Source organism: Oryctolagus cuniculus, chromosome 17, assembly GCF_051225735.1.
Source record: "Oryctolagus cuniculus isolate XC-2025 breed Fujian yellow rabbit chromosome 17, ASM5122573v1, whole genome shotgun sequence".
Taxonomy (NCBI): domain Eukaryota; kingdom Metazoa; phylum Chordata; class Mammalia; order Lagomorpha; family Leporidae; genus Oryctolagus; species Oryctolagus cuniculus.
The window spans coordinates 31,826,438-31,847,685 of NC_142883.1; the positions used below are offsets into that span (position 1 = coordinate 31,826,438).

The following is a 21,248-nucleotide window of genomic DNA, read 5'->3' on the forward strand; positions in this document are numbered from 1 at the left end:
CCTATCCTATTCTCATTCTTAATTTTTTACTAAGATAGATTTTAAATTAACTTTATACACCTAAGATTAACTCTATAGTAAGTAAAGAGTTCAACAAATAGTATGAAAAAAAAAAAAAAAAAACCTGTTCCTCAACAGTTGAGACGAAGGCCGTTCAAAGTCACCACATCTCAAAGCATCAATTTCACTTCTATAGATCACCTTCTGGTGCTCTCTTAGTTACCATAGATCAGGAAGAACATGTGGCATTTTTCCTATTGGGACTGGCTTATTTTATAAGTATGATGTTTTCCAGTTTCATCCATTTTGTTGCAAATGACAGGATTTCATTTTTTTCCTGCTCTGTAGTATTCTATGGTGTACATATTAAGCTCAAATACAGCATGACCATAAGAGGCACTAGCATGAAATGTTAGAAATCTATATTCTAGTTCAAATCCCTTGGTAGATGAGTTGGAGGTTGTTGTGTAATTTCACTGAGCCCTGGTTTCTCCCCTGGGATGCAGGAAGGCCTGATCTCTGTCGTCAGTGGGGGACATGAGGATCCTGTGAGATGATCAATATGAAAACTGTACAAGGTTGAAAGCTTTCCACAGGTACTCCCAATCCAAAGGCAAATCCTCAAAGTTGGAGCCAGTTACTTAATGATCACCCTCATGTCTAATACAATACTTGGGGAAAGAAGACACGCGTAAATATTGAACTAACTAACATAGATAATAAATGTAAAACACAAACCCTCAGGCTATGTTAACACAATGGGAACAAAAATAAAACACATTTAAATGTGTGTGTGTGTGTGTGTAATACATCTGCATGTTTATAGAACCTGTTGATGTAAAGCATGAAGCTGATGAAAGATAGCCAAGTTATGAGATTTTTATGAGGAAAATTAAAAGCAACTAAAGGCAATAAAATGTACACTGGGAGTTGTTGGAGAGTTAAGTAGGAGCTTATGTGATACAGGGCAGTAAATTCATGTAGTTTTTTTAATACAGTTCAGTGGCAACCAGATATAAGTGTTCATCAAGAACAAATCTTCAGGGTTGAAAGTACATTCAAATATTCTTGCAGCCAAGTGAGACGTACAGAAGTCTGAGTTTAATTTGAACAGGCTGGAAACATGGACGGAGGTTATATGAGGGCACACTTGTTACCATCTCTCTCCCAGCCCTCTGCAGGGACAAAGCGATTATGAACATAGCTGTCTGCAGCTGGGTGAAGCTTGGCCTGCATTTATTTGCATTCCCCAATACCCTGACTTTCAGGTTCTTGCAGACTGTGCAGGTTCAGCCAGGGGTACAGGGATTCTGGGTACCACTGTTTACAAGGCTGGGGAAGGCCTTGGTCTCTGAAGCCTGGAGGATGTCTGCCTCTCAGGAAACAGAACAGAAGGCTCTTTCTCCTCAGCCCAAGGGGCCCACAGCACGGCTACTCCAAAGTGTGGTTTGTGGACCAGCAGCTTTTCTCACCTAGGAACTCATGAAAAATGCTGAATTCTAGTCCCCACCCCAGACCCCCTGAATCAGAATCTGATTTTTAACAAGATCCCTGGAGATCCATGGGCACATTCAAGTGTAAAAAGCACTGCCTACTTTGTGTGCGTAGCTTGGGAGGAGCCTGTGCTGTTGAGTTTTTTTCAGCTAGAATCCACATTTGCCAGAGAATCCTCAGAACTTGGGTGCCTCCAGCACACCAGTCAAGGGGTCCTGGCCTACCAACCTGTTCAGCAGGAAAACAATCCTCCTCTGGCTCTCCCCACTTACACACCCGCTGCTACTTAGGAGACCCCAACATCCTGTCTGAGTCCTTGCTGAAGACCCACCTCCTTTTCATGGGTCAGAAAGATCAGGATGTGTGAAGTAATACCAGGGGCAGAAAATGCACAAAGCCTTAAAAATGACTCAACAATTTCAGGAAAGAGAAAAAAAAAACAAACCCATAATCAGAACCAACAGGGCTCTGTAAGGTAGCCTAAAGGAAGAACTCAAAAAGAAAATAGTAATTCCTAGGGACATCAGGGAAATAATTACAAAGGAATACTTTGTGATCAAGAAAGAGTTCTTGGAACTCAGAAACAGCACTGAATAATGAATAAAGTATCTTGACGTTCAGACACAAAATTATCACACAGAAGAAAAACTCAAAAGAAAGATGAAGAAACTGTGTTTCAGGTGAAAATATCTATTGGGGGTGGGTGTCCTATTGTTGGTAGATGGTGAACAGATTCAAATTTCTTGAAAAGCAATCTAGACTCTCCTCGTAATGTTAAACTGCATATGCCCTGTTACAAATTACTCATAATTCTAAGAACTACTCTACAGTGTAAAACTCTGAGGCAAAAAGCAAACGTTCATAATGCTTAGTAGTTACAAGCTCATTGTAATGGCACAAAATCACAAGCAACCTAAATGATCATCAATATGGGATTGATTAAAATAAATTAGGACATGTCCATAAATGGATTCCTATTTAGCCACTAAAAAGAGTGAGTAGATCTATATATATTGACTTGGAATGTGTGTCCACAAAAACACCATTAAAGAGAATAAAAGCATATTATAGAAAATTGTATAGCATGACCTTGTTTTGTTGAGAAAACTTTAACGATACTCGTGTGTATGTATAAAGCCTTATGTATGTATTCATGCTTTCATAAGCATAAGAATCAATTTAGAATGATACCCTCACACACTGTTGATAGTAATTACTTTTGGGAAATGGGACTGGGGCATTGGGCAAGGCATTCACTTCTTTGTATACTTAAATAAATCTGTGTGGTTCTGAGCTCTTTCACTTCATTTTAGTGTTTTTTGTATTTTCTCAATTTTCTGTAATGAAATTGCTTATTTAAATTAAAAATATTTTAACTGTTAGAAACCTAGCAGGAAATCAAAACACAAGAGACCATTTATATGTAAACATAGTAATGTCGTGGAACGGTTCACTGAGGTCTCAGCAAAGGCATAGAGTAGAGGCTAGGAGAAAAAAAAAGAGAAGAAAGTAAAATTCCAGTACTGTAAAAGAAGCCACTGGAAATGCTTATAAAATTCTTAAAATACCAGCAGCAGTATGGGTGAGACTAAAATGAGTGTTATTAATTATGTAAAACCGATCTGATGTGATTTTTAAGGGTAGAGCCCACTGTGATCAAATCAGATCCCAAAGTCAGGTACAGAGGATGCTGGTGATGCCGTTGCTCCTCTTAGAATTGTGTCAGGGACCAGTTCAGAATATTTGGATCCAAATGGAAAGTGCTTCTCTATGTACAATTCTCTTTGTACAAGCCCTCACAATTCTTTGAAAAAGCCACTATTATGATTTCCAGCCATCTCAGACCATTGAATCAATCTCCCAAAGTCATACTATTATAACAAGAGTGACAGAGTTCACTGAACCACCTGCCCTGATATCCAGATTGGTTTGAGTGGCATGGCAACGTATTTCTGTAGACACCACGGCCCTAGGACTCAGTCTTGGAGTTGGCCTGAAACCACTTGAGTCTCAGAATAAAAATAAGTCAAATTTTTTATTTGAACTAAATAAAAGCCAATAATAACTAACATATGTTAAACACTTGGAATGGGCAAGGTGTCTGACAAGTGCTTTGTATGCATTTTATCCTCCAGTAAGCATAATACTCTTTTTAAAAACTTTTTAAAAATTATTATGTATTTATTTGACAGGTAGAGTTATAGACAGTGAGAGAGAGAGACAGAGAGAAAGGTCTTCCTTTCATTGGTTCACCCCCCACATGGCTGCCACAGCCGGCGCTGCGCCGATCCAAGGCCAGGAGCCAGGTGCTTTCTCCTGGTCTCCCATGCGGGTGCAGGGGCCCAAGCACTTGGGCCATCCTCCACTGCCCTCCCGGGCCACAGCAGAGAGCTGGACTGGAAGAGGAGCAACCGGGACTAGAACTAGTGCCCATATGGGATGCGGGTGCTGCAGGTGGAGGATTAACCAGGTGAGCCATGGCGCCGCCCCACATAATACTCTTAAGAAAGGTACACTGCCTCTCTGATTTTCATTTTATAGAGGAAGACATTTAGACTTAAAGATGTTAAATAATGCTAGAGGTTGTGCGGGGACTGAGGCTGAAACTCTTGGCCCTCAGCTATCATTGCCTCTGCCCCCAGAGTGGGAACCATGAGTGTAGCCCTTCAGTGCGCAGCATCAGATCTGTCTGCTTTCGGCATACAGTCTTGGCTTTTAAGCAACGTTTGATCAATGTAAAGAGGTCCACAATTCAGAAATTATTATCCCTGATAATTAGCAGAGTCTGGCTTAAATAATACTTTTTATCAATTCATTCTTAAGTTGATATCTCAGGTAATTTAAGACTAGTTATCAGAACCCCTGGGAATAAGTGGAATAAAATATAGGTATTTCTACTGTAATATTAAGCAAATAAGTAAAATTAACATAAAATAGAACTGGTTCAACATTAAGTGTAGGAAGTGGAATCTACTTCATTTCAAAATTCATAATCCTGGACATACAGAAATTATGTCATGGTATATCACAAAGAAGAATACATGTAAAGGACATTAGACTCCATATGTTACAACCTACAAACAATCATATTCACGCTGATGCAATGTTTTATAAATTATATATTTAAATAGCTGATAATTCAAATCAGATACTTGAATCAACCCAGAGCATTCAGCAATTAATTAGTGGTTTTATTTTGTAATGAGTGTCAAGTATAGGTTACAGTTGGCAACCACACCAAATCAGGTACAGGAGCCAAGGTGAGAGGTTGAGACAGGTGAGTGGTTTGGAGAACCCCTGGATAAGAGCATACATAGACAGATCTGCAGATCAATGGACTCACTTCAGTCCAAATAAGTGGATTTTGGCAAAGGAACAAAAGAAGATATCCAAGGGCTTTGGGTAAGGTCTGTTCCTGGTTGATCCTGCTGATGGATCAAGCACTTGGGCTTCCATAATCTGAACTTGGTAATTCACTGGATTTGGCATCTTGTAGGGATTCGCAAGGCACTAGATGGGCATGATACTAGGCACAGAGCCAACACGGACCTCACATGTACTACTGAGGTGGGAGCAAAGTGGTTAGACTCCCCTAATTAAAGTTCCCTGTGACTGATAGAAGAACCCCATCCATAATCCCTTAAAGACTCTTACATGGTAGAAGCATGGACTGTGAAAAACTGTGTGTAAATTATTGCAGATGATGCTTTTCAATCCCTTAAAGGGGCTGTTTCTCCTGCCCAGAGCCGATGCCCTTCCTGTTGTCCCCTCACTTGATGTGATGTGGTCCTACTCTGGAATAACAATAGTGTCTCCAGGGTGTGTTGAGGAATAAGCTAATCAATACATGTGAAAGCTCTTTAAACAGTTCCTCATACATTAAGCACTCAGAGTTGTTAGCTGTTTTATATATGAATTTTTGCTGGATATTAATGGTAGTGCTTCCCTCAAGTTAAACTTTCTCTCTGTCTGGATCCGACTGTCAGATTCTCACTGGTCATTGTTGTAATTCTGCATTATACTGTGATGTGATCCCTCCAGATTATCTAGTTGTCTCTACAATCAGACAGATATTGATCATGAGGGTTAAGGGATGGATTATTAGGGCCTAGCACAGGATCTTTCAAACCATAGGCACTCAGCACTCAGCAAATGAGAGTTAGTTAATTACTTTAAGATCTGTGTCTTTTAATCATATTTTTCTATTATGGAGATGAGCTTAATCAAGTTTTTATGTAGCTCTATGACCTGTAAAACTGCACCACAATTTCTTAACTACTTGATTCATTTTGTACCTGCCCAAAAATAATGGGTACCATTGCATTGGATAGCTACATAACACAGTCTCAAGGACACCTCTGAATAGCTTTTGAAGTAGTCAATGATATTGCTATGAAATTTGACCAAATGAAGAGCTCTTGCCCAATGAATCTGTGAAGTAATAGAAAATGTTATTTATTAATGCTTCTGTGGTTAAAGCTACTAACTGAGGCAGTTGTCAAAACATTTCTCAGTAGGTGAGAGTGTTCTAAATTTGTTTCCTAGCAACAAACAATTTCAGAAGAGTTGTATGTATTTTTTGTTTGGAGGAGTGACAGATGGGTATAATGTGTATGTCAGGACGTGGTCACAGCAGTGCTCCCCATTCCTTCCCGCTGGTGACGCATGCAGCATCCTGTTGGATCACAGCATTATAACAAGTGTCCACCTGTATTAAGAGGAATCATCCCTATTCTTCATACACCCAGCAGTTTCATAGTTTAACAATTGGTCAGTCTACAAGCCCATGGCTAGTACATGAAGAATCGGTGACTTGCTAAAACATGTGGAGATTGGCCAAAGGGGATGTTGATTGAATTATATCAAGTAGTTGAAAGGTTGAAGGTTGGTGAAATACAGAACAAGAGAGAGGTCTGCAAGGATGGTATAACCTCAGTTGCCAAGAGTGGAAACTTTTCCAGTTAGACTCTCTCTATAGCCATCCTTGCTTCCACTTCCTGGATTCATCACATGTTCTTAATTTGGTTTTCCAACTTGGCCTTCTGATAATAACAGTAACAACACCAGGTAGAATTTACCAGCTCCCTTTTATGAAGACTATTTTATGCAACTACCTTACTTGTAATATTTTATTTAGCCCTCACAATTCTTTGAAAAAGTCACTGATACTATTTCCAGTGATCTCAGACCATTGAATCAATCTCCCAAAGTCATACTATTATAGCAAGAGTGACAGAGTTCACTGAACCACCTACCCTGATACCCAGATTGGTTTGAGTGGCATGGCACCGTATTTCTGTAGACACCACAACTCTAGGATGCAGTCTTGGAGTTGGCCTGAAACCACTTGAGTCTCAGAATAAAAATAAGTCCTACCGATCACCGGGACTTCTCTGCTACTCTGGTTAATCCTACTGCCCTGAGAGTACCCCTGTGGATATATATAATCACAATAGATTTTAAAACACAGGTTTGAGGGCAAGCTGAATTTTCTGGGGGCTTCCACACCGAACAAAATTGACTCCGCACACTTGGCAAATTCCTTCCAAGCACAGGCACAGTCCAACTGTTGCTTCCCTTTCATTGCCATCTTGAATAGTGAAACCTGGCGTTGGTTTCCATCCACCCCCAGCGCCTCCCACAAAAGCTTTTTTATTTCTTGGAAAAGCAAGCTGTCCACTTATCCCAATCAGCACAAATTGAGGAAATTATCATTTTTTCAGGGGAGTTTCATTTAATAGAACAATGTGTCAGAACCTGAACTACAAGAACAAGGTACAATGTCAGTATGAACCAGAGCAAAGAGGATGCTGGGAGTCTGAGCCATTGAACTAGGCAACCAGACTCCTCGTATTTCCCTCTCCTGGAGGTGGGAGGCAAAGCGAGCATCAAGTGGTCTTGAATCCAGGGTATTCCGTAGCAGAGAGCTGAGCACGTGGTGAGGTACAGCAGTTGACTTAAAGGTCTACTTTGTGGGATACACTACGTATGCTCCCCAGAAGAGCCTCCCAATAAATGTATTTTAATTTCAGACTTACTTTTTCATGGCTAGTGACGTTACCTCCTGAGGCAGTTCAGTGCCTTCTTTATTTGGAAGTGGTTACTGTTCAATTTTCCTTAACATCCATCTTTTTCTCTCTTTGTTTCAGAGGGTACCCTTTAAAGACAGGCATTTTACTTGCAGCAAAATGTAAGTACATTTCTTCCTTGAAATGGTATCTGCTTCTCAGCTGTAATTCCTACAAACCTCCCTGATGGTTAAGCCTCCCATCTCGCATTGCTGCATTTTTCAAGTCTGGCTCAACAAATGCAGCCACAGTTTGAATATAACATTTCACACCACTGATTTGTGTAACGTCATGGAGCATTTTGGAAACTGTTTGGGGAGCAAGTGAAACTTCATTGTGGCTGTGGCAATATTGCAACTAGATAAAAATAAGGAGGGAAATGAGGCAACATACATTGAGAGTGTGACCTTGGGACACCAGACATTGGCATAGTCAGGTTCTCTGAAATGCCTATTTTATTGCTCCTCACCTACATGGTCCTTGCCATGTAGTTGCAGACTTCTCTGGTTTAATAGCATGGTAGTTGGTTACCTTAATAATTCCTTCCTGTGTATACTACATTATGGCCTCTCTGTAAACCAATGTTCTTTCTGGGGTGAATCTCCTGTTTGTTGTCTCTCGGTCGTCCTTGAGTCTATACCAAATTAAAAATCCCCTCTATTCCAAAAGACCAAATAAAATTACAGTAGGTCCAAACTGAGAGCTCTGAATTAATTAGGATTTTGCCTTGGGAAACAGATGTGAATGATGTGATTAAATTAAGAATTAACCTAAAGCAAACACATGGAAGCTTCATTTATATCTGGAATAATTTGATAATGCCTGCATTCAAACACGTAGAGTATAGATTCAGATTCAATAGAAGACCCTTGCTCTTCAAAAGTGGCTCAAAGGGTACTGAATTGTCTGTCGTAACAGGTAAGTGGCAGGATACTGACACTGTTGGGTATGAGGTTGCACCACATTTCATACAGAATTTCCAGTAGAAGGCTGGAAACATTGAACTAGACACTCTTAGACCTTTGAGCACTTAAGGTCTCACTTGAATTATGCATATTATTCATGTTCTTATAAATTCTCTCTTGAAAAAGGAAAAAAAAAGACAAAAAAAATTCTCTCTTGAACATTCTGTCCCTATGAAAACTATGTATTCAACTGAACTACAAACAAAAAAAAATGAGTTTCCACTGATTTCCCTGGGTGATGTTTTTTGTTTGCTCTCTAGAATAAATTGATCCCTCTGCTCTACACCAGATATTCAAACATCAGCACAAGAGACAGTCACCCTCAAAATCATCCAAATTTAATGTCAAAGTATTATGTACTCACGGAATGTTTTTTTAAATGTCAAGCTCTGTTGTGTATTGCTTTGGTCTTTATTGCATTATCAAGACACCTGCATGCTATGAATATTTTAAGCAGCATTTACCAATAAAGTCACATTATATTTTATGAGCAGTTCCTCTTTCCGCATGCTATCCTGAAGATACTGTTTATACAATTGTTAACTTTTCACTATTCTTTCTTTTAAACATAGAATGTTGTTTAGGGAAAACTGCCTATGTTTAATTTCCTGCATATTCATATTAGGTTGTTCTCTGTCATATCCTTACTGCTTATTGAGGTTGATTCCTGCTTTAAATGACTTAATGTTAAATACTAAAAAATGGCTCATGTATATTCATATTGAAAATTAGATGAAGGGCAATTTAAGGTAGAATTTATGTCACTTGTATAAACAGATGTATGTAAAAAAAACTATTACCCTAAGATCTCTATCAAATTGGCATTGTGAGCACCCTTTAAATTCCAGATTGAGAAAAAAGTAGGGGTGAGTATTTCATTTTACAGGGCTCACTTTGTAATCACTTTTATTTTCATTTTTTCATGCTTAATAACCTATGTTATTAATAAATACTCTTGGGGTTTATAGCATTCAGACAAATGGATCTACTCAACTCCCCAAGTCTTTGAGCAGCTGGTGGCAGGTTTATCTGACCCATGGAGTCATGCAAATGCATTAAATCACTAGGCAGTTGTGACTTGGGTTCCTTTTTTGGCAACTGCACTACATCGGCACCTTTGGAGTTGGCATTATGTCCTAGTAATGGTTATATTATACAACCAATATAACTGGGAAGTGACCTAATTAATGCCCCATTCAGACAAAGCTTAGATCTTGGAGTAGCAGGTCTTCCAAGTAAAGGCCCTAGGACATGTGAAATCCTAACCCCAGGGATGGAGGACAGCCTTCACCAAGCCAGGAAGGCATGGCCCCAAAGTGACAGTTCACGGTCAAGCCTTCATAACTGGTGTGATTTTGAGAATGTTAGCTAACCCCATGATGTCTAAGTATCTCTGCTATGGGAAGATTGGGAGAAGGGGATGGAAGAAAAATTTTTCTGCTTCTTTCAAAGGGTTATGACAATCACTGAGATAACATTTTAGAAAGATTTTACCATCAAAAAATGATTTCTATCTTTAGGGATCCTTATTCACTGTGGGAGACCATGGGATTCTAGTGGCCAACATAGGCTTTAAAACAAATACCATACAATAGAAGAAAACAGAATTCTATTGGGCCATGTCAGTCCCCTGGAAAGACTTACGCCCATATTTTTGTGTTTCTTTTCAAATATGTATATTCTTTAGGACCCCTGCCTCTGGTGGATGAGAATTGTCTTCTGGGTGGTATGGGTGAGAACACTGCCAAAGAAACCTGAATTATCCAGAGGCCTGTAAAATGCACAATTGCTTTTTAAGAGGCATGGTGATATTGTGTGTTCCTTTCGATTTTTGGCAGTAACGACTACGTGCAATTTGTGGTTTTGCAATTTCTCTCTACACAGACAACACCCTGGCTCTCATTCAATGCCCCCATTGGTGGGGGTGAGGTGGGGAAAGAGAGAGACTCCCTGGGGCTCTGACTGCTCCAGAAAAAGAAGGAAATGTTAATGAAATAAGTCAGAAAGAATGCTAGAGACTATTGAAAGCTGGTTGGTTAGTGGGGTTGGAAACAACGTTTAATAAATCGCATGGTGTGGCTAGGATTTTAAAATTCTGGGGCTTTTGTCAACTGAGCAAAGGGCTGTTACCTTGAACTCTGCCGGCCTCTCCACTAAGTTTACTCTGAGTCACAGTATCAGTCTCGTTTCTTTTATTTCCTTTGAGCCTGAAGCAGTGTCTCCTATGGACTTTGCCCAACCCAACTCCCTGCCTCTTTGGGTGAGATATTCTTTAAATATTCCACCTCTGTGTGTACACTTGCCATTTCCATTTACTGGGTCTGTGTGAATTAGCTCAAGATCTATGTGCCAGGATTGTCTGCTCTCATTTTCCTTGCCTTGCCTTTCCCTCTCCACGGCTGGAATGCCCTCTGCAGAGGAGGTCTGTGGCTTGCAGGAGCACAGAAATGTAGCGTTTATCTGGGCAAGAGTGATGGGTCCTGTTTCTAGTGATTGGTTCTGTTTCTGTTCATCGCCTCTGGAAAGGCTTTGCAGAGTTTTGTTTGCTTTTTCTTTTTTTTAATGGCTGCTAGGCACTGTGCTGAAGGGTTGAAAGTCACATCCCGTGTTAAGCTTGTGTTCCTTCTCTGTTCTCTCTATAGACCATAGCCCCTGTTCTCTGTGCACATGCCCATCCTTCACGGCTATCTATGCACAAAGGCCACACATTTTTTTTTCCTCTTCACATGACCTAAATGACACTGCTTCTTTGGTTTCTAACAGGAATATAAAGATGATCGTTCCTTATATGTTCATTATAATCTCCCAAATTCTACATATTTGGGGAAAATACGATCTTACTCTGTGTGTGTGTGTCTGTGTGTGTGTGTGTTCTAAAGGTTTAAGGAATTTGTTATGCAATCATAAATTGTGGGATTTTAATTTCGGAGAAGCTTTCAACATGATGTGGTTCAACAGCCCACCCGAAGCTGTGCCTCCGCAGGAGCCCTTCCCCTGTCTGACGTGATAGCCCACTCTACTGCTTAATAGCTCAGCATCCAAACTTTGTTCTCTAACCTGAGACAACCTCCCTGTGACTTTGGGTCATTTGTGCTGGTTTTGCCTCAAGAGCAGCTCAAAAGTTGACTCCTCCTTCCACATGACAACCCTCCAAATATTTTGGAATCTGATCCCATATACCCTCCAAGTCTTCCTTGTCCAAGCTAAACATCCTCAGCTCCTTCAGCCATCCTTCATATGACTGGGTCTACTTATACTTTTCCATTTGTCCCATTGGCTTTTTTTTTTTCAATATACCTTTTGAAATGTTGCTATCTGGCTTGAAAAAAATGTATATGATGGAGACAGCCGTACAGAGCTCTAAGAAAAAAAAATGAACTTTTTCTGGATTTCTTACTTCTTTTACTAAGATCCAAGAGCACATCAAGAATGTTAATAGTGCTTGAGTCCTGAGGTTAATCCTAAAACTTTTAGATTTGTGACTGAAAAAAAAAATGCTACAGGGGCTAGCATTGTGAGGTAGCAGCCTGGGCCTCCATCTGCAGGATGCCACCATCCCATATAGACACTGTTTTGAGGCCCGGCTGCTCCACTTCTGGTCCAGCTTCCTGCTGGTGCACCTGGAAAAACAGCAGAAGATGGTGCAGATGATTGGGCCCATTGCCCCAAATGAGAAGCTCCTGGATTCTAGCTTCAGACTGGCCCAGCCCTAGCCACTGCGGCCATCTGGGGAGTGAGCCAGCAGGTAGAGGATCTCTTTCTCTCTCTTTCTTCTCTCCTTTGTCCTCTCTCTCTGTAACTCTGCCATTCAAATAGATAAAAAATCTTTTAAAAAAATGCTCCAAAAGTACGTTTTCCAGTCATTTATTCATGCGCTTGGTTTTGACTATTGTGCATATTTTTGCATTTATCCCTTAACACTTATTAGTTCCATAATATTAGTGATAACTGTTAAGAGTTTTTGTATTCTGAATTATTTAAATCCCATCCCAGATTGGTTTTCCTTGAGAGATTAGTAAGAACACCATGAATATCTGGATTTTAAGCTCCTCAAATGTGGAGCTATGTTTTATTCATCCTTGTCTCTCCTGAAACGTCTCTGACATTCTCCTAGATAATCAGACACCTAACAAATGCTTTTATTAAGCCAATCATCAAAACCAAATCCAGGTAGTTTTCCAACACCCTAACAAATAACTATCTTTAGATTGATATCAGTGCCCTTCAGAAGCTAAGAAGACTAATTTTGCACTATACTGCTAGTTTCTGACAGTTTTGTAGCATTCCAGAAGTGACTAACCATGTGACCTTAAGGGCTAGATTGTCTAAATTCTAGTATTTCTAGACTTTGCTAGCTTGTGCTTTGTAACAGGTTATACCATCTCTTTTGTTTTTTCCTGATATATAAAATGTGATGCTAAACTATTTATATCTGGCTTACAAGGTTACTGTGACTGCTAATCCATGTAAAAAGTACAGAAAAACGACTGATAATATAACCAGTAATAGCAGTAATGGTTGCATTGCTATTGCATTTGTTACCATTCTCAAGATATGCTGGTGTAACTGCCCTATCCTAAGAGGAACAAAACCAACTTTGGCATAACTTGTTCATGGTTAATTTATATTTACTCCGTGAAAAATTTTATTATCAAAATGCTAGTGTTATCTCAATATAACTGATGGCTCCATGGGTCACATAAGTTTAGATACACATTCAGAAGAAACAAATATCAAAAACATGAAAACAATGTAAATTGTTACTAAAATCTTTCAAAGAGGAACTATATTCCATAGCAAAATATTCTAAATATCCTCTTTACCCAAATTTCTCAAGGTAACTACTCAATAATTTCACCTTTCTCTCTACCTACTGCTCCAAATAATAAAATCCTACTATATGGTATACTTTTTCCTCACTCACTTCTTCTTCTCTAGTCATGCTCCCCATTTTCCAGAATTACTAAATTGCTAATATATTTTCTGTCTATCTTGCCTCCACTGGTTTGCTCTCTAAATGCCTGCCAAACCTGGGGCTGGGCGGCCAAAGCCTGAAGCCTGGAACTCCATCCAGGTCTCCCATGTTTTTGGCAGAGTCCCAAGTATTTGAGCCATCCTTTACTGCTTCCCAGGGTGAACATTAGTGGGAAATTGGATTGGAAGTGGAGACAGAACTCAATCCCAGGTACTTTGATGTGGGATACAGGCATCCTAGGCAGCAGTTTAACCCACTGTGCCCCAATGCACAGCCCTACTCCATTGAATAGTACTCCATTTTACAGATATATTACTGTTCATTTACTTATTCATTCTACTGGTGAACAGTTACATTGTTACCAATTTTTGCTATTAAAAGATGCTGCAAGGATTATCCTTGTAGCTTTATGCACATGGGTGGAATTTTCTCCAGGGTACCTAGATGTAAACTTGCTAGATTATGAAATATTTGATGACTATTACTAGACATTGCCAAATTGCCCCCTAATGATTGACTAGCTTAAATTCCCAGGAGCAGAGCATCTAAGTACCACCCCAAGCCCTTCATCCACTTATCTCTTTGCCTTTATGTTTAATTTCTGATCTACAAAATTACTAATTTTATTTGATAATATGTGTATATATTTTTATATTTTATTCATTTCAATAACTTGAATCTAATACCCTTACATGATTTTTCTGGAGGAAAAAATTGAGAATGATGTGAAAAGAATACAAAGGATCAAAGCAATAGAGAAAAGACTGATACAAATGTGGTGTACTCTCTGCCTTGAAAGTCCTCCATTTCCCTTTCTGCCTTCTTAAATCTTAATCATCTTTGGCTGGTTGCTGTTTCTTCCTCACATTTTTTTCTTCTTTCAATTTAATATCTTAAGCATGTATTAAGTGCTATACTAGCACTGAAAATACAACAGTAAAGACAGATATCCTCTTATCTTCATGGAAATTATATCTAGTGTTAGAAATGATCAAACAAATTATAGTGCATTATAATAACAATATTAGGACTTTCACACTTATAACTAGAGAGTCCTATTTAATAACTTATTATGTGTTCATTTCTATTCCTCTCTAACATTTACATGTGGAGTAACCACATTTTCCAAACTCTGAACTATTCCTGAAGGTGTTAAATATGTATCTTACATTTCTCTTATTTATGTCCAGATTTCACACATTGCACCTGGCAGGGATCACTGTGCATGCGTGATTGAGTAATCTGTACCTTCTAATCAGGTTGGAGGATTTCAAGTCACCAAACACACAAAAAGGTTATTTTTAAGTCAACTGTTTTCGTTGTTGGCTAGTGGCCATTATAAAGAAGTTGTAGAATATTTGTTAGTACAAGATGATCCTCAAAGTCCCAGAGTTAGAATATGGTTAAAAATGAGAATATTTATTATTTCAGAGTTAATTTCAAAAAGAATCACTAGATTATTCTCTCAATAATAGTTTAATTTTAATGGCTAAAGTAATGCTACTCCTGATTTATACAGCATCTTATCTTTTATAAGAAGAGAGCCCCAGAGACTGTCTTGATGCTACATAAAAGACATAGTACAAACTAATTTCCCAGATTGTGAACAGACACCAATTTAAAGTACTTCCAAGGAGCTTCAAGCATATATCCAGATACACGAATCAAAATAAGAGACTATAAAATGACATCAAGCAAATGGCTACAACAAGAGAGACAAAATATTCAAGTGCTGCTGACAATGAAGAGCAAATGACATTCTCACACCCTGCTGGTAATGAAACATTTGGTACAATGAATCTGGAAAACTAGTATTATCTCTAAGGATGAACACATATATATTCTGTAATGAAACAGTTCTTTCCTGATGTATTCATGTATGTTGTGTGATATAGTCACACAAAGAAATACTAAGCAACAATAAAATTATGTACTCTATTACTAAATATAACCCTATAAATCTCAAAATATTGATTAAAAGAATCCAGTCAATGGAAAGGGCTAAAATTATTGATAATCATTGTGAACCCATATTGGAAATTTTACATTCAAATATAATCCAAATTTAGTGGAGGGTAAACAGTTGAACCTTATGCGTTTTATCTTTGTTTCCCTGAATGCTGTCATGTCAACATCAGATGGAGCCAGTTAAAATGCTCATTTCTAGAGTGATTTAAAGACCCTGTGACAGCAGAGAGTCAAGGCCAAAAGGTCAGTAAGCTAGGATAGGACATAAATGCCAGATGTCCAGTCGATGAGGCCAGTTTCATAGCCAGATATTCCGTGACAATGGGAATGCAACAAACAATTAGCAAAGGGTGATCAGGAGGTCTGAACTCCATAGGAAAATCCAAATCAAGTGGAAAGGATCGCATATTGCATTACTGTTAACATGTGGGTGCTTAGCCACCCAAGAGACAGGAAAAAAAGGAGAATCCTGTGGGGAGCAAACCGGACTAGACTGAGTTACTGGAATTAAGACTTATTCTATGCATCTGCTCTCCCACAATATGGCGCTGGGAGAGAAGTAAACAGCTTCCGCACAGCTGCCTCCAGTTCAACCAATAAACTGTAGGACTTGCTACTGATTGGAGGAGAGCAGCGTACTCGGCGTGTGGGCAGCCGAGTTGGGATTGGCAGAGGAGGACTATAAAGGAGGAGAGAGACGGCATGCACCAGGAACATCTAAGGGGAACATCTAGCTGAAGGAACACCCGTGCAGCCCCCCAGAGAGCCGGCCGGCGGTGTGCCGCTCCCCTGCGGAAGTGGGGAATGTGGCCAGGGGGAACTGCCCTTCCACGGAGGTGGAAGGGATAGTAGCCAACCCGGGAAGAACCAGCAGCAAACCCGGGGAGGGCCGAGCAGACAAAAGAACAGCGCAGGGTCTTGTGTCGTTCCTCCACGAAGAGGGGGAGCGACATAATGGTGCCGTGACTCGGATATGAAGCCTAGGCAGGGCTTAGTGTCGTTCCTCCACGAAGAGGGGGAGCGACATACTGGTGCCGTGACTCGGATAGGAAACCTAGCTCGGATAGGAAACTTAGGACGGATATGAAACCTAGGAGGGAAGAAACGGGAAGAACTGGGAAAATACCGGAGAGAGAGACTAGCAAACAGCCTAGGGAAAAGCCGGACGAAAAGGGTGCCGGAAGAAGCTATTGAAAGCCTAGGCATAGACTCAGATACGGACTACGGACTACAGGGGGAAGCTGGGAGAAATCTCTAAGGTCGAAAGCGAAAGTGAACGCTAGAACAGACAGACTCGGATGCGGACTGTGGGGAGAGGCCAGGAGAAATAAGGGAGGAATATTGTTGGAAGAAAGCTTGGGGAAACATACCGGGTAGAGAAAAATGTTAGGGAAATTAAAGCCGCGGGGGGCAGGCCAAGGCGGAAACGAAAGCCACTTTGGGATTCTCAAGTTAGCCCAGGAATAGGGGGCGAAAAGTTGAAACCAGAAGCTGAAATGTAAGCCAGATTGGGATCCATCTGATTAGCCCGGGGAGCAAAGGACGGGAAGCCAAACCGTGGGGCGGAGACGTAAGCTGGGTTGAATTCGCCAGGCTAGCCCGGGGAACTTAGATTGAATGCTAGTGGCGGACACGTAAGCTACGCTGTGTGACTCGTGGAGGCTGCCGCGCGCAGACAGAGCGTGCGGGGCTCAAGTACATAGGGAACGCGGGGCTGGCACGAGGCCGTGGTTCAGACGCGAAAGGGTTAAGTGCGAGACCGCGGAGTGTGCGCGCAAAGCCGAACCGCACAGATGAGAGAGGCGCGGGCTGAAGCGGCTCAGAGCCGGCGGGGCGCCAAGAAGCAGCCTCGGGGCGGAGCCCGCTGGCGGGGCAAGGCGCTGGGAAGCCGTGAAGCTGCAGGGATAAGAGAAATAGAAGTTCAGAAGCAAAGTGAGAGAAATAGGAATGCTGGAAAATAGAAGTAAAGTGAGAGAAATAGGAATGTTGGCAGACAGAAGTAAAATGGGAGAGATAGGAATGCCCGGAGATAGAGAAATAGAGAAAGAGAAAGGCCTCCCCTCAACACAGCAATGTGAGAGCTTGGATTCGGTCTGCCTGATTAAGTGAGGCGATGAGCACCTGCGGCGGCTAGCAGCTTATGCGCCGCAGGTCACCGAAGACAGGCACGAATTAACATCAGTAAGGCTTCCCCACAATACAACAATTAGAAGGCTTGGATTCGGTCTGCCTGATTAAGGCGGTAAGCACCAGCAAGCAGCTCGACCAGAGTATGAGCTGCAGGTCACCGAAGATAGGTACGAACCAACACTAATAAGTCTCCCCCACAATACGGCAATGAGAAGGCTTGGATTCGGTCTGCCTGATTAAGGCGGTAAGCGCCAGCAGGCGGCTCGACCAAAGTATGAGCCACAGGTCACCGAACACAGGCACGCATCAGCGCCTAAAAACCTCCTCACAACATGGCGAAGAGAGGACCCGGATTCGGTTTGCCTGATTGATAGGACTTGTAAGAACCTGTGGCAACTCTAGCAAGTAGAGCAGAGTGTGTGCCGCGGGACACCGAAGACAGGCGCGTATCAACGCCAAAAATAAAAAGAAAGGGGGATCTGTGGGGAGCAAACCGGACTAGACTGAGTTACTGGAATTAAGACTTATTCTATGCATCTGCTCTCCCACAATATGGCACTGGGAGAGAAGTAAACAGCTTCCGCACAGCTGCCTCCAGTTCAACCAATAAACTGTAGGACTTGCTACTGATTGGAGGAGAGCAGCGTACTCGGTGTGTGGGCAGCCGAGTTGGGATTGGCAGAGGAGGACTATAAAGGAGGAGAGAGACGGCATGCACCAGGAACATCTAAGGGGAACATCTAGCTGAAGGAACACCCGTGCAGCCCCCCAGAGAGCCGGCCGGCGGTGTGCCGCTCCCCTGCGGAAGTGGGGAATGTGGCCAGGGGGAACTGCCCTTCCACGGAGGTGGAAGGGATAGTAGCCAACCCGGGAAGAACCAGCAGCAAACCCGGGGAGGGCCGAGCAGACAAAAGAACAGCGCAGGGTCCTGTGTTGCTCCTCCACGAAGAGGGGGAGCGACAGAATCCCATACAATAAGAAAGAGTACAAAGGTGACAAAATAAGGGCACGTCTTGTTTTGGATAAAGCTGAGAATGTATGGTAAGATTTAGAAGCAAAAAATAGGAGGGGCTTACCTCAAACTTAGCAGATACTGCAAGAAGTTCTTGGGACAACAGAGTAGACTGACTATGGTTATGTGTCACTTTTTCATCATAAAACCCAATTTAAGAAAAATGTTTTTTAAAAAGCTTAATTTATATAACATGTGTATACATATATGTGTACACACATTCACATACATACACACATATATATATTTAAAACCTAGAAATACAACCTTAATCTCCAAATACCCTAAGAACTTTTCAAGAGTATAGTTTTTTAATTAAAACTTAGAACCTCTGTGATCACTGTGTTCTGTGCCTTTGAAGGCTTTTGCAGATAAATGAAACTTTATTGTCCTGGGGTTGAGAAGTCAGTGGACTGCAAAGTCCAGCCACAGACCACTGGGAAGTGTTAGCAGTGGAGGATGGGCATGGTAGTCAGGAAAGCAGGAAGGGGAAGATGAGAGACTGGAGGGAAGTTACGAATGGCACATATAGAATGTGGCAGGAAAGGAGTGGTGATTGTAAAATAGTGTATGAATGATGGCATTTTCTCCTCTACCAATATCTTGTAGTCTTCAACATGTTAATTTCATTTTGAATGTATTTGGGAGTCAAAAAGGCAGACAGAGAGTTCCCATCCACTGGCTCACTCCGCAGATACTTGCAACGGCCAACAATGGGTCAGGCCACAGCTGGGAGCCAGGAACCCAACCACCTGAACCACCACTGCTGCTTCCCAGCATCTGCATCATCAGGAACCCAGACTCAAGAGCTGGGGCTGGGGATCCAGCCCAGGCACTCTGCTGTCAGATGACACTACCCCAACGGGCGGTTCACCTGCTGTGCCAAACGCCTGCCTCCAACATGTTAGTCTTTAAGAATGTATATCAAGTATGTTCTGTGTGTCAGACACTGCCGTAAGTGTGCTTGATGAAGAAAGGATAATAAAGGAGACAGACAATGCAAGTTATTACTTTAGGAGTATCCTCAGCCCTTAGGAGGGCAGTCTCTAGGCACCTGGACTGGACTGCTTTTTATAAAGGTTAGGCAATTCGTTAAATTAGCCTTACAAAAAGGAGAATGAATGCAGGAGGACTCATTCCAGCCAAATGGATATAAACTACAGTGCTAACTTTCAGTCACGAAACAGATTTAAATACTTGGGTCTCTTATTTTCATTGAAGGAAAATCTATATCAAAAGCTAAATTAGGGGGCCGGTGCCGTGGCTCCCTTGGTTAATCCTCTGCCTGTGGTGCTGGCATCCCATGTGGGCACTAGTTCTAGTCCCAGTTGCTCCTCTTCCAGTCCAGCTCTCTGCTGTGGCCAGGGAGTGCAGTGGAGGATGGCCCAAGTCCTTGGGCCCCTGCACCCACATGGGAGACCAGGAAGAAGCACCTGGCTCCTGGCTTCAGATCGGCACAGCGCTGGCCATGGCAGCCATTTGTGGGGTGAACCAATGGAAGGAAGACTTTTCTCTCTGTCTCTCTCTGTCTCTGTCTCTGTCTCTGTCTATAACTCTACCTATCAAATAAATAATAAAAAAAACTAAATTAAAAGTAGTAGAGGAAGCTTGAGAAATTAGGGATATGGTATTCTTCTAAGAGGAATCCTTTAGGGACGTAGTATTCTTCTAAGAAGACTGGCATTCTCATTCATCACATGTACACAAGGCAAGGGTGAAAGAAAACTATTAGATTCTGGTTCCTTGATTCTCCCTTTGTTTAGGTCGCATGCTGCTCTTCTGTTAATAAAGCCTTTCTTCAAATAGAGTTCATTTTAATTAATTACATTATAAGTTCCTTAGTTAAAATAATATTTTAATTGTATTCTTCCAGTATTTCATTTATGCCACTTGTGCCTAAATCCCATTAACCAAAATCCTTTGACCAAAATCCTTTGGGCTTTTTGCATGCCATACTGATCTCGGCCATTATTTCTGGGTTCTAATATCCCAAGTCAATCTCCTTTCACTTGTATTAACAACACTTATTGTGTTGGTGGTTCTTTCTCTTGATTGCAATAGCATTGAAAAATCCAGAATGGCCAAACATATTTACTCAGCTCTGAGGAAGCTTCTGAATACCAGGATATAAGAAAGCTGAATGAGTGAATGTTGCTGACATTCATCTTCACATACTTTTTTTGTTTGGATTTTTGTACCTGAAATTACATGCTGGGGCTGGCGCCGTGGCTCACTTGGCTAATCCTCCACCTGCGGTGCCAGCATACTATATGGGTGCTAGTTCTAGTCCCAGTTACTCCTCTTCCAGTCCAGCTCTCTGCTGTGGCCAGGGAGTGCAGTGGAGGATGGCCCAAGTGCTTGGGCTCTGTACCCACATGGGAGACCAGGAGAAGCACCTGGCTCCTGGCTTCGGATTGGCACAGCGCTGGCTTTGGCTGCCATTTGTGGGGTGAACCAATGGAAGGAAAACTCTCTCTCTCTCTCTCTCTCTCTCTCACTCTCTCACTGTCTATAGCTCTACCTGTCAAATAAATTTTAAAAAATTACATGCTGACTAATTTCATGAATCTGGATGAACTACACAATGCCAACAGAAGAGGGTCCAGCACTGCTTGATCAAAATGACCCTAGTAAAG

At 41.4% G+C, this 21,248-nt stretch overlaps 1 protein-coding gene across 3 annotated transcripts in view; it reads left to right on the forward strand.

The window, feature by feature from the left end:
• The window catches only part of ANKFN1 (ankyrin repeat and fibronectin type III domain containing 1), a 461,309-nt gene that overhangs the window by 165,945 nt on the left and 274,116 nt on the right, over positions 1-21,248 (forward strand). For all 3 annotated transcript variants that reach the window (XM_051825489.3, XM_089316998.1, XM_089316997.1), the window contains exon 2: positions 7,644-7,684. The gene's annotated coding sequence lies outside the window, so the exon portion shown is untranslated. The remainder of the gene's footprint in view (positions 1-7,643; positions 7,685-21,248) is intronic.